This window comes from Nerophis ophidion, linkage group LG28 (assembly GCF_033978795.1).
Source record: "Nerophis ophidion isolate RoL-2023_Sa linkage group LG28, RoL_Noph_v1.0, whole genome shotgun sequence".
NCBI classification, from domain to species: domain Eukaryota; kingdom Metazoa; phylum Chordata; class Actinopteri; order Syngnathiformes; family Syngnathidae; genus Nerophis; species Nerophis ophidion.
This window is the reverse complement of record NC_084638.1, coordinates 18,909,945-18,922,840: the sequence shown is the minus strand read 5'-3', so window position 1 is coordinate 18,922,840 and position 12,896 is coordinate 18,909,945. Positions and strand designations below refer to the sequence as shown.

The window sequence follows — 12,896 nt, the reverse complement described above, 5'->3', positions numbered from 1 at the left end:
TCAGAAAAACTTTATTACTCCCCAAGGGGAAATTAAAATTTTCAGCACTGTTATAAACATGAGAATATTAAATGTAATAATATATTATATTAATACTATAATAAAGGTGTACGTTTGCCTCGTCGAGAAACGTGGCTTCCCTCAGAGACATTGGCGGTCACCACACCCGTGGCCACACCCCTCTGACTTTCAGGTACGACCATATAATCTCACTAAAACACTACTAACACAATAAGCAGATAAGGGGTTTTCCAGAATTATCCTAGTAAATGTGTCTAATAACATCTGAATCGCTCCCACTGCCCTCGTCTTTTTTTCTTCTTTTTTTTTCTTGTCCTTCACGCTCACTTTCGTCATCCACGTAGTATGACACATAGAATGGACCTGCTATCCCCGTATAAATAAGAAAATCTCATTTCAGTAGGCCTTTAAATTGGCTTTTTATTTTCTGTCCTGTTTGTGTCCAAGTCAGCAGTGTGGGCCATAGTACAGAAGGAGGACATTCTGTCAATAGCCTCAATAGGGCAGCAATACACGTAATATGTTCTACTAATTGCTGGAAATAGAAAGAAGAAGAAGAAGAAGGAAAAAGCAAGATAGCATTGGATGGAGAACGTCTAAACGTGGGCATTATAGTTCTGTATTTTTAATTAGTGCATACATGTGCACATATATGTCTTTTAATAGAGTAAACATCCTCAATAATTGTTTGTATCTGAATACACTTTGTATTTATGTATAACTGCCATTCTTAAATATGTTGTATGTAAGAATGTGGGTGTTGTTGAGAATATGATGCAGGTGTTCCGTCGAATTTAGCTACATGTAAAAATGTGTTACTTATTCTAGTCCATTTGTAAAATAAATAGTTTTCCTATATTACAGTCTTCTCACTTTATCCAGACAGTCATTAGGACAAAAGACCCTGGGAGGAATTTGCAATTTAAAAAGGGAAACCTATTTACTGTGGCAGGACAGTATCAAGATTAATTCATCAAATCGCAGCATCGTTCACAACCCAGTATTATGGGCCACCTCGCAAAATGAAGACCAGATGGTGTTTCTTATGCTGAGACAAACATGGCTAGGCTGATAGCTGGAAGCAACATCCCGTTCTCATTTACGGATGTCTACAACAAATCCGTGACGGATGTTCCCGGATTTAGGGATCGCTCGCCAATATGCAAATGGTAGGAACAAAGGTTACTCAAATAGTGAAAGGTAAGTGTTGTTGTTGTTTTTTTTACTAACCAGCAAGCACAGTACATTTAGTAGAACAACTGTGATTTTATTACTGTGTGTTTGATAGGTGCCGTCAGAAATTCAACTATTTATTTTATTTATATATATAATATAATAAATATATATAGCTAGAATTCACTGAAAGTCAAGTATTTCATATATATATATATATATATATATATATATATATATATATATATATATATATATATATATATATATATATATATATATATATATATATATATGAAATATACTGTATTTCCTTGAATAGCCACCAGGCATGTAATATGCGCCTGCCTTGAATTACTGGCGGGTCAAACTCGCTCCCCAAATTTTTAAGCGCATGTTTACTTTTACCGCCAGGTCAAATTCATGACGTCACAAGTGACACTTCCCCTGTCATCATTTCCAAAATGATGGAGGAGGTATTTTTTGCCTTTTACTATGTGTAAACCAGGGGTCTTGTTCCACAGCTATACAGATCACAATGATGGTTGTGATATAAAACAACTTTAACACTCTTACTAATATGCGCCACACACTGTGAACCCACACCAAACAAGAATAACAAACACATTTCTGGAGAACATCGGCTCTGTAACATATAAACGCAACATAACACTTACCCTGAATGCAATGCATCCATGACTCTTACCGGCTATATTATACACCCCGCTAGCACCAAACCCCGCCCCACCCCCCGTCGGAGGTCTCAAGGTTGGCAAGTATGCCATAGTAACCGCACCATAGCAACAGTCCCATCCCTATCAACACTTCCTGGTTCTCAACAGGAAGTGGGCGGAGCAATCTACCGAAAAGGAAATTCAGCATGAACTGAGGGCAGCAATCAGTTAGAGAAAACTAAATTAAAACAATATAATCAAAGAAGGAAATTTGGCTCCAACACTGCAGCCCCTATGTGAGAAGGGTAGGTTTTCATGAACAATTCAAAATAATAACAATGGAGCCATAAATATAAACAAATAATAATCATCTTTGAGTTTGGTGTTTCAGTGCAGCTTTAATGCGCATCATTTCCAGATCCACTTTGTCATCACTTAGTAGTTTCCTCCTTTGTCTTATCTCCAGTAGAGTCCTTATTTTCAGGATCCAAACAACTGACCTCTTCAACCGTTTTCAATGGGAGAAGTAAGTGATCGGTTGGTGAATAGTACTTGGAGTATCAATCACTGCATTGGTGCTGAGCTCCTTTTTTACCTCAGGGTCCTCCGCTGCAATCCCATACTCCAAGATATCAGCTGGCCACTCTTCCTCTGTTTCTTCAGAAACTCAGGGCCTTTTACTCATCTTTTGTGAGTCAGTAACTCGTCCACTTTAACTCCTCTTGAGGCTTTGTCTGCAGGATTTTGAGTGGTGATTTACCGCCATTGTGTGACATCAGATGTTTGAAATCTTTCATCTTTCCTAAATCTCCTTTTCCGACCAACTATGTGTTGCCTAGCAACGCCCTGATTGTTGGGAAGTGATACATCATCCTTCCTTTTAAAGGGCAGTTCCAAAATATAGTTTCTATCTTTTAGTTTGCACGTATCAGTCATGACCTTCATGAACTTCATGTCATCTCTAGAAATGTCTTCGTTGTCTTCTGATGACCGGTCGTTAAAATCATGGTGGTATTGATTGTGCAGCAGCTCCTCCAGCTTTGTTATGGAGCTCCTGTTGACAGTAGTCGTGGAGCAGCCAATCTTACGCCTCTTCTTACTGTGATCAGGAAGGCCATTAATGACTCATCCCAATAGGGTCTTAATGGCATAAGGTCCATTTCCACGACTGTTGACCACTTCCCAGGGTTCAAGCAGTTTAGATGCATTGGTTCCAATAAAGAGATCTACTTCAGCTTGAATACGAGGAAGAGTGACGCCGTCCAAGTATGGCCATTTAGCCAACTCCTCTTCATTGATGAGGTGGTTTGTAGTTACGGGCATCATTTTTTTGGTGTAGACCTTGGGAAGGTCGTTGAACTGTTGTCCAGTGAGGCTTGAAATCTTTAAGTCCGTCAGCATGTAACTGGAAACTGATGTGTTTACGGGCCCATGGTTGGGAGATCGATATTGTTTTTTTTTCCTTTCAGGTTGAGCTTTGTCATCAAGCTTTCAGAACAAAATGTATCTGTGCTGTCCGGATCCAGGAATGCATAAGTTTGTATGACCGTGTGTCATTTGTTTGACTTTATCTGTACAGGCAGAATTGACAGAATTCCATTTCTGTTACCAGCCCCCGTTTGTCCACATGTTTGTACAGATACTTGTGCATTAATCACAGATTGTTCCCTTGCCTTATTTTGGTTTGCATGTATGTTGTTTGCTCTTTCCTTCGGACCAATATGAAGCAGACTTGGATGGTTTTGCTTGCATATGTTGCAGGTCAAGCGCGTGTCACAGTGCCCGCTAAGATGTCCAACATGAAGACAACCAAAACAGATTCCTTTCTGTCTTATGAACGTTATCTTCTCCCTGGGGGTCTTCTCCTCCAACTGAGGACACTGGTCAATAGCATGATTCTTAGAGCAGCAAACACAGGAGTTTGTGGTACGAGCAGATGCACTTTGTTTTGGAGCATGTTTGAATCTGGTTTGATTTTCTGCTTCAGGGTTTTTGATATTAATGGTCGTGGGTAAAATGCTACCTTGGAATTTGGGTTTACCTTGTGATTTTATTCCTGTCACAGGTTTACTTCCTGTACTCTGTGGTGTATTCTGAATGTCTCCAAAGACTGGGTCAGGGACAATTTTCACCTGTCGCTCAATGAATGCAACAATGTCTGAGAACTGAGGTCTGCGATGGTGGTTTTCCAATATGTTGCAATAATAATTAACTTAGAATTTCATGGATGCAACACATGCCAAAGTAGTTGGGAAAGGGATGTTCACCACTGTGTTACATCACCTTTTCTTTTAACAACACTCAATAAACATTTGGGAACTGAGGAAACTAATTGTTGAAGCTTTGAAAGTGAAATTCTTTCCCATTCTTGTTATATGCAGAGCTTCGGTCGTTCAACAGTCCGGGGTCTCCGCTGTCGTATTTTACGCTTCATAATGTGCCACACATTTTCGATGGGAGACAGGTCTGGACTGCAGGCGGGCCAGGAAAGTACCCGCACTCTTTTACTACGAAACCACGCTGTTGTAACACGTGGCTTGGCATTGTCTTGCTGAAATAAGCAGGGGCGTCCATGATAACGTTGCTTGGATGACAACATATGTTGCTCCAAAACCTGTGTGGACCATTCAGCATTAATGGTGCCTTCACAGATGTGTAAATTACCCATGCCTTGGGCACTACTACACCCCCATACCATCACAGATGCTGGCTTTTGAACTTTGTGCCTATAACAATCCGGATGGTTATTTTCCTCTTTGTTCCGGAGGACACCCCGTCCACAGTTTCCAAATATAATTTGAAATGTGGACTCGTCAGGCCATAGAAAACTTTTCCACTTTGCATCAGTTCATCTTAGATGAGCTCGGGCCTAGCGAAGCCAGCAGCGTTCCTTGGTGTTGTTGATAAATGGGTTTGGCTATGCATAGCAGAGTTTTAACTTGCACTTTAACTTGTAACTACAGTTGGTCGCTACTGACAGTGGTTTTATGAAGTGTTCCTGAGCCCATGTGGTGATATTCTTTACACACTGATGTCGATTTTTGATGCAGTAACGCCTGAGGGATCAAAGGTCCGTAATATCATCGCTTACATGCAGTGATTTCTTCAGATTCTCTGAACCTTTTGATGATTTTACGGACCGTAGATAGTAAAATCCCTAAATTCCTTGCAATAGCTCGTTGAGAAATGTTCTTCTAAAACTGTTTGACAATTTTCTTACAAATTGGTGACCCTCGCCCCATCCTTGTTTGTGAATTACTTAACATTTCATGGAAGCTGCTTTCATACCCAATCATGGCACCCACCTGTTCCCAATTAGCCTGCACACCTGTGGGATGTTCCAAATAAATCTTTGATGAGAATTTCTCAACTTTATCAGTATTTATTGCCACCTTTCCCAACTTATTTGTCACGTGTTACTGGTATCAAATTCTAAAGTTAATGATTATTTGCAAAAAAAGATGTTCATCAGTTCGAACATCGAATATGTGGTCTTTGTAGCATATTCAACTGAATATGGGTTGAAAAGGATTGGCAAATCATTGTATTCCGTTTATATTTACATGGAACACAATTTCCCAACTCATATGGAAACAGGGTTTGTAAAACACCACCTTGTATTTTAAATGTACCCACAAACGCGTTGCAATCATGCACAAAACCTCATAGAAAATACCCACTAACGGGTTCAATAACAATAAATATCAACCACCAATGCATTGGATTTTTTTGTTGCGTGTTTTTTTGTTTACACACGGTTACATGGCCATATAGTAACCCGTTTAGCGCGCTACATACCTTTACTTGATGCTGGCCAGTGACTTTGTTATTATCTTCAAAAATTTTTCTTTGAAAACAGTTCAATATCTTCTAAAAGAGTACACAACTTCAAACAGCGCTGCTCAGCTGTCACTCCAAACTGTGAGGGCCGTGGCCGCCGTGGCAGTTGTTCGATCAGCGCGGCGTCCTCCGTCTGCCTGCCGCTACGTTGCTCCTGGCCTGAAACAACGATCCCGTCCGCTGTCATCCCGTCTCCTGGTCCAAACGAGGTGAAAAAGGCCGGCCTGTGGCTGAACACCGTCCTGCTTGCGCTCCAGGTGCTGCACGTTGATGCAGTCGAAGTACTTCCTGTCCCTAATGAAGTGTCCACTGTGTGTCTTACTGGCGTTCCAACTTAGTCCTTTTCCAAAACGAACGAAGAATAAAGTTTTCGACTTACTTGTACAGCCCTTACCTCTGGGCCGATACTGAGGGTGACTGTGTTGACCAGTTTGACGCATGTAAATGATAGAATGTCCAGTACTGTATTTATGTGTTTGGATATGACAATCCCTTTATTTGAAGCTATCAAATTAAATCAAATGTATGCTATATAACTAAGTATGCTGACCTTGAATTGCACAGTGTCACTGCATTATCACAACAAGTCACGTCACTTCATGACACGGACACGGCACGGTCCAAAACTGTTTGTCCTCCAAATGCCCTGCCCGTGCTCACACCTGGACCCAATTTAAGTAGGCTACCATAGCAAACCAAAGTCTAACACCAAATGATCTTTCATGAACTGAGGCCAGCAATTAATTAGAGAAAATAAAATAAAAACAATATAAACAAATAAGGACATTTGGCTCCAACAGTGGGTATTGTTACAGTCTGGTAGCATTGGCAGAAGAGAGAGTGTAGGATGGGGGAGAGCTCCATGGCACAGTCCCTGATCACCCTGGCTGGAATGCCATCAGGCCCTGGTGCCTTGCCTGGCTTGCAGTGGCTCAGCTAGCGCCATACTTCCTCCTCTGTGAAGGGGGCCTGTTCCTCGGGGTCTGGTGGTGGGAGGTCTCTCAGCAAGTCCTGGCACTCTGGTGAGAAGTCCAAATGATCAAAACGGGTAAAAAATGTGTTCAGGTCTTTAGAAGGACCTGAACACATGTTTTTGGTCCGCATCCTGTCAGGGTTTTCACCTTCTGAAAGGCCTGCTTGGTGTTCATGCTGATGAATTCGGTTTCCAGTTTGTTTTTGTACTTCAGTTTTGCTCTAAGTACCTCGTTTTTGAAATTCCTATTTGTTGCCTTGAAGCTGTTGCCTGAACGATTTATGTTTTTCCCTCAGGCTCTGTTTTAATTGTGGGTAATCAATGGTTTGGAGTTGGGATCGATATTTATTGTTTTGGTTGGTTTTGTGAAGATGATGCAGAATTTGATATAGTCTGTAATGACAGGGATTCTGCCATTCAGACTACCATCAAAAATGGCCCAGTCAGTACAAGCTAGGGAGTATTGGAGTTGAGTGGTGGTGTCCTCCGTCCACTGGGGGGCACTGCTGCAGTGTGGTTTGTGGCGCTTTAGTTCCTGTTTGTATGACGGAAGTAACCAAAGACGTTGCGGTCAGCGGCTCCGAGTGGAAAGTGTGAACGGGCACGGAAGTATATGAGTCAAGTGACCATCTTCCGTTATGTACAGTTTATTACATATGCTCCTCTCATTTACTGTACTTTTGTTTCCTAATGAAACAGCCCCCATAAGCTGCTGTGTGATTCCCCCACAGTGAAAACACTTGATCTGTTCATGACTTCCACATTGTCCATATTCATGCTCCCCTCCACACCTTCCACATCTCATCTTAGCATGACACACTACTATGTGCCCAGAGTGTTGGTACTTGAAACAAGGTACTGGGGGTGGCACGTAAGGTCTTATTTAAAAACTTAAAAACCATAAAACATGATTCTTTCCGGGTCTACTTCCTTGACAAACTGCACTAGCACAGATTCGTTCTCCATCTTTTCTCCGTTTTTAAATGCCATCATTCTCTTCATTATTGTGACAGTTCCATCTTTTATTTCTCTTTTCAAATCTTCTAAATTGTCACCTCTTGGGATTCCTGTCACGACTCCTCTACTCCCCTTTTGTTCTCCCACTTTGATTACTTCCTTTATCATCTTATTGCACAGCTTTTGCAATCACATTTCTTTGTTCTTTTGCTCGCCTTTTTTACATTTAATCCAAAGACTTCCGTCCTTTAGCACTTTGGCCATCTCCACCTCTCCAATGTCCTTCCTTAATTCCTCAACCAGTGTCATCAAACTAATATGCTTCATGTCTTGATGTGACTTAAATTTATATATAATCTTGCAATTGTCTACCATAATCTTGATCCTCTTTTCTACTCTTTTAGCGCTTGACTTCCCTTCATGACCTCCTCTCCCCTTCTTTCCTCTCTTCCTTCTAGTCCTATCCATGTCCATACCTTCCTCATACGTCCCCTCCTTATCCCCTTCCATCTCTTTTTTACCAGCAACCAGAAATCCAAACCTGGATAATGGAGAGGTTTTGTGAAATAAAAAATTAAAAACAGTCGCCTAAAACTAAAAATAAAAAAACAACTAATTCTCCTCTGTTCTGTACATCATTTTCCAAATGACATTATATTGTCATCTTTCTCTTTATGCCATTTCCTCAAGGTGACAGAAAAACATGATACAACCTGCCTATCATGTGATTCTACCATGTTAGCAAAATACGAACACACAATATATTTACATATATAACACATAAAACATGGAATTAAAAGTGAACAGTACCCATCCCTACCAGCAAGTGTTGTTGTACTGGAAACTAATTTACAAACACAACTTGATCACACACAATATTCCACTATGGAATTGTTCTTATATTAAAATGAAAAACAAATCCATCTTTGAACACCAATGGTTTGAAAAAGGCATTTGGTCATTGATGCACTTATTCAATGAATCAATCAATGTTGACTTATATAGCCCTAAATCACTAGTGTCTCAAAGGGCTGCACAAACCACAACACAAACCACTACGACATCATCGGTAGGCCCACATAAGGGCAAGGAAAACTCACACTCAGTGGGATGTCTGTGACAATGACGACTATGAGAACCTTGGAGAGGACGAAAGCAATGAATGTCAAGCGGGTCTAACATGATACTGTGATAGTTCAATCCACAGTGGATCCAACACAGCCGCGAGAGTCCAGTCCAAAGCGGATCCAACACAGCAGCGAGAGTCCCGTCCACAGCGGAGCCAGCAGGAAACCATCCCAAGCGGAGGCGGATCAGCAGCGCAGGGATGTCCCAAGCCGATACACAGGCAAGCGGTCCATCCTGGGTCCCGAGTCTGGACCAGCGGTCCATCCTGGGTCCCGACTCTGGACAGCCAGTAAGTCATCCATGGCCATCGGACATCCACAAGGGAGAGTCGGATATAGGAGAAAAACAAAAGAAACGGCAGATCAACTGGTCTAAAAAGGGAGTCTATTTCAAGGATAGAGTACACAAATGAGTTTTAGAGTGAGGCTTAAATGTTTCTAGTGAGGTGGCATCTCGAACTGTTACCGGGAGGGCATTCCCGAGTACTGGAGCCCGAAATGAAAACGCTCTATAGCCCGCAGACTTTTTTTGGGCTTTGGGAATCACTAATAAGCCGGAGTCCTTTGAACGCAGATTTCTTGCCCGGACATATGGTACAATACATCGGCAAGATAGGATGGAGCTAGACCGTGTAGTATTTTATACGTAAGTAGTAAAACCTTAAAGTCACATCTTAAGTGCACAGGAAGCCAGTGCAGGTGAGCCAGTACAGGCGTAATGTGATCAAACATTCTTGTTCTTGTCAAAAGTCTAGCAGCCGCATTTTGTACCAACTGTAATATTTTTATTCTAGACATGGGGAGACCCGAAAATAATATGTTACAGTAATCGAGACGAGACGTAACAAACGCATGGATAATGATCTGGGCATCACTAGCGGAGAAAATGGAGCGAATTTTAACGATATTACGGAGGTGAAAGAAGGCCATTTTAGTAACGCTTTTAATGTGTGGCTCAAAGGAGAGAGTTGGGTGGAAGATAATACCCAGATTCTTTACCGAGTCGCCTTGTTTAATGGTCAAATGTTAAAGTTGTATTATTAAATGGAGTTCGGTGTCTAGCAGGACCGATAATCAGCATTTCCGTTTTTTTGGCGTTGAGTGGCAAAAAGTTAGCGGACATCCATTGTTTAATTTCATTAAGACACGCCTCCAGCTGACTACAATCCGGCGTGTTGGTCAGCTTTAGGGGCATGTAGAGTTGGGTGTCATCAGCATAACAGTGAAAGCTAACACCGTATTTGCGTATGATGTCACCTAGCGGCAGCATGTAGATGTTGAAGAGTGCAGGGCCAAGGACCAAACCCTGGGGAACGCCACACGTTACCTTAACATAGTCCGAGGTCACATTGTTATGGGAGACGCACTGCATCCTATAAGTAAGATAAGAGTTAAACCAAGACAGGGCTAAGTCCGACATACCAATTCGTGTTTTGATACGTTCTAATAAAATATCATGATCGATGGTATCGAAAGCAGCGCTAAGATCGAGGAGCAGCAACATAGATGATGCTTAAGAATCCATTGTTAGCAATAGATTATTAGTCATTTTTGCGAGGGCTGTCTCCGTGGAGTGATTTGCCCTGAAACCGGATTGAAAGGTTTCACATAGATTGTTAGACGCTAAGTGTTCATTTAACTGCTCTGCAACAATTTTTTTCGAGGATTTTTTGAAATAAAAGGAAGGGGAGACACCGGTCAGTAGTTTACCATGAGGTCAGGATCGAGGTTAGGTCTTTTAAGAAGAGGATGAATAACCGCTTTTTTGAATGCTAGGGGAACAGTGCCCGAGGAAAGTGATAAGTTTATAATATTTAGCACTGATGGACCTAATAATACAAAAAGCTCCTTGATCAGTTTCCCAGGAAGTGGGTCAAGTAAACATGTTGTTTGTTTTATTCCATTTACACGTTGTAACAATTCTTCTAATGTTATTTCATCAAAACGAGAGAAACTATTTTGGATATTTGCAGTATCCGCCGTATATACAGTCGTATCTGTGTTACTATAACCCAGTTGTAGCTGAGACGCATTGTCTTTAATCTCCTTTCTAATAAGTTCAATTTTCTTATTAAAGAACTTCATAAAGTCATCTGCCGAATGGGTGGAGCTACTGGAAGGAGTCCCTTGTTGGGTTAGCGATGCTACTGTACTAAACATAATTTTGGATCGTTTTTATTAAGGCGGATGAGATTTGAGTAATAATTAGTTTTAGCAAAGGTAAGCATGCGTTTATAAGTTATTAAACTATCACTCCATGCTTGATGGTGCACCTCATGTTTAGTCGTGCGCCATTTGCGTTCCAGCTTTCTGCATAATAATTTCTGAGCTCTAGTTTCTTCTGTAAACCACGGGGTACGCTTTTTTGGAGCCTTTTTTAACTTTAGCGGTGCTATGTTATCAATGGTTTCGCGCAGGGCGTCCTTAAAGTTGTTAGTGAGGTTATCAATAGAGGCCACATACTTTGGGAATGGTGCCATTACCGAGGGCAGTAGGCCAGCAAGAGTTGTCGTTCTGGCAGCATTAATGTTGCGGCTGCTATAGCAGTTATTATTATTATTCTTAGCTTGCCGAACATGAGTCTGAACCTCAAATTTTATTGACTGATAAACTTATGTTATTATTTGAAGATTTCATTAAGTACGACCTGCAAATACAAATAATTATAAAAATTAAAAAGGGTTTCATTCAAAATATTTGAATTACAGTATATCATTCTTTTTAATTATTTACTATTTCTTCTTTACTGTATTTTCTCTGGAAAAAAAAACATACTCATTACTTGAAAGTTTACATTCTTCCTAAGGTAAGACGGAATTGACCACTTAAAATAATTTTTAGTATGTTGTTTTGCAATTGAAGACAACACTTGTTCGTTCTGTGATAGGGAAACATATTAAACTGTTTATTTCATGAATGTATGCAAAGTAAATCTCTGTGGGATGATGTAAAATACTGGCTTTTGCCTGACACTCCAAACTTTGACTGATATTGATGTTGTTTTGGGGATGTTAAAGAGGGAGAAAAAAAAACAAAACATAAAAAATGTTTAAAATACAAAACTGGATTCATTTTATATATCCACAAATGTAAGTTTGTAAAAACAAAACCATCCTTCCATAAAAAAAATCTGCCATTTTCTCTCACTTTTATACTGCATACAGGTCTGGGGACATACATATAAAACAATCACAACACAATCATCATAATACAAAGTAATAACGATATTTAATAAAATATATTATAGAGGCCCAACTAAAGAGTCATAAAGTCACATATTTGAAAAGTGAATAAAAGACAACTGTTCAAATGATGTATAAAGTAAATAATAATATGCTCCCTGAAGTGGTCCAGAAGATGTTTCAGATGTGAACCAGCAAATATGTATATCAAATAAAAGGTGCTTATCAATGGGATTATTAACAATTAGAAATACAAATGTGAATTACTTACATATTTCAAACTATGTAATCTATAAATGTAAGAACATATTAAAACGATTGTTACACAAACAACAATGTCACACATATTAAATGTGCTGATGTTGTTAGAAAGTCAAAATTAAAGTCTTGACATCTTATTTCAAATCCTGCAGTTTCATTTGCTGCTGCTGTTCTCACCAGCACACTTGTGTTTCTTACACTGGTACTTAGAAGAGAATCTTTCACCACACACACTGCAACTCAACACTTTTTCTCCTGTGTGTATGTTTAAAATGTTAGAATATAATATTTTTATTGTCATAGTACATTGTACAATGAAATTGCAAGCAAACTAATTTAGTGCACATTCATAATAACACATAAAAACATAAGAATATGGTACTCAGATAAATAGATAAAAATACATAATATACATAAAAATACCAAGCGCACAGTTCACATGCACAGTCGTTCTTTTTCATGACTTGTGTTCAGCGACACTATTGCTCCCGGGTAAAAAGTGTTCTTGAATCCGCTTGTCCGGCATTTTATTGTCCTGTATCTCCTGCCCGAGGGCAGCAGTTCAAAAAGTTTATGTCCGGGGTGAGATGGGTGCCTTATGATGGGCCTTTTGGAGGCACCTGGCACTGTACAGTTCATCTAGGGAGGGAGGAGAGCAGTCAGTGATCTTCATGGCAGTTTTTATGAC

At 40.2% G+C, this 12,896-nt stretch overlaps 1 protein-coding gene across 3 annotated transcripts in view; it reads right to left on the bottom strand.

The window, feature by feature from the left end:
• The window catches only part of LOC133545390 (gastrula zinc finger protein XlCGF57.1-like), a 179,611-nt gene that overhangs the window by 18,271 nt on the left and 148,444 nt on the right, over positions 1-12,896 (bottom strand). The window contains exon 1 of one of the 3 annotated variants that reach the window (XM_061890915.1): positions 5,667-6,341. The exons of the other annotated variants lie outside the window; for them this stretch is intronic. The gene's annotated coding sequence lies outside the window, so the exon portion shown is untranslated. Of the gene's footprint in view, positions 1-5,666; positions 6,342-12,896 lie in introns of those variants that run through there. 3 annotated transcript variants of the gene reach the window in all.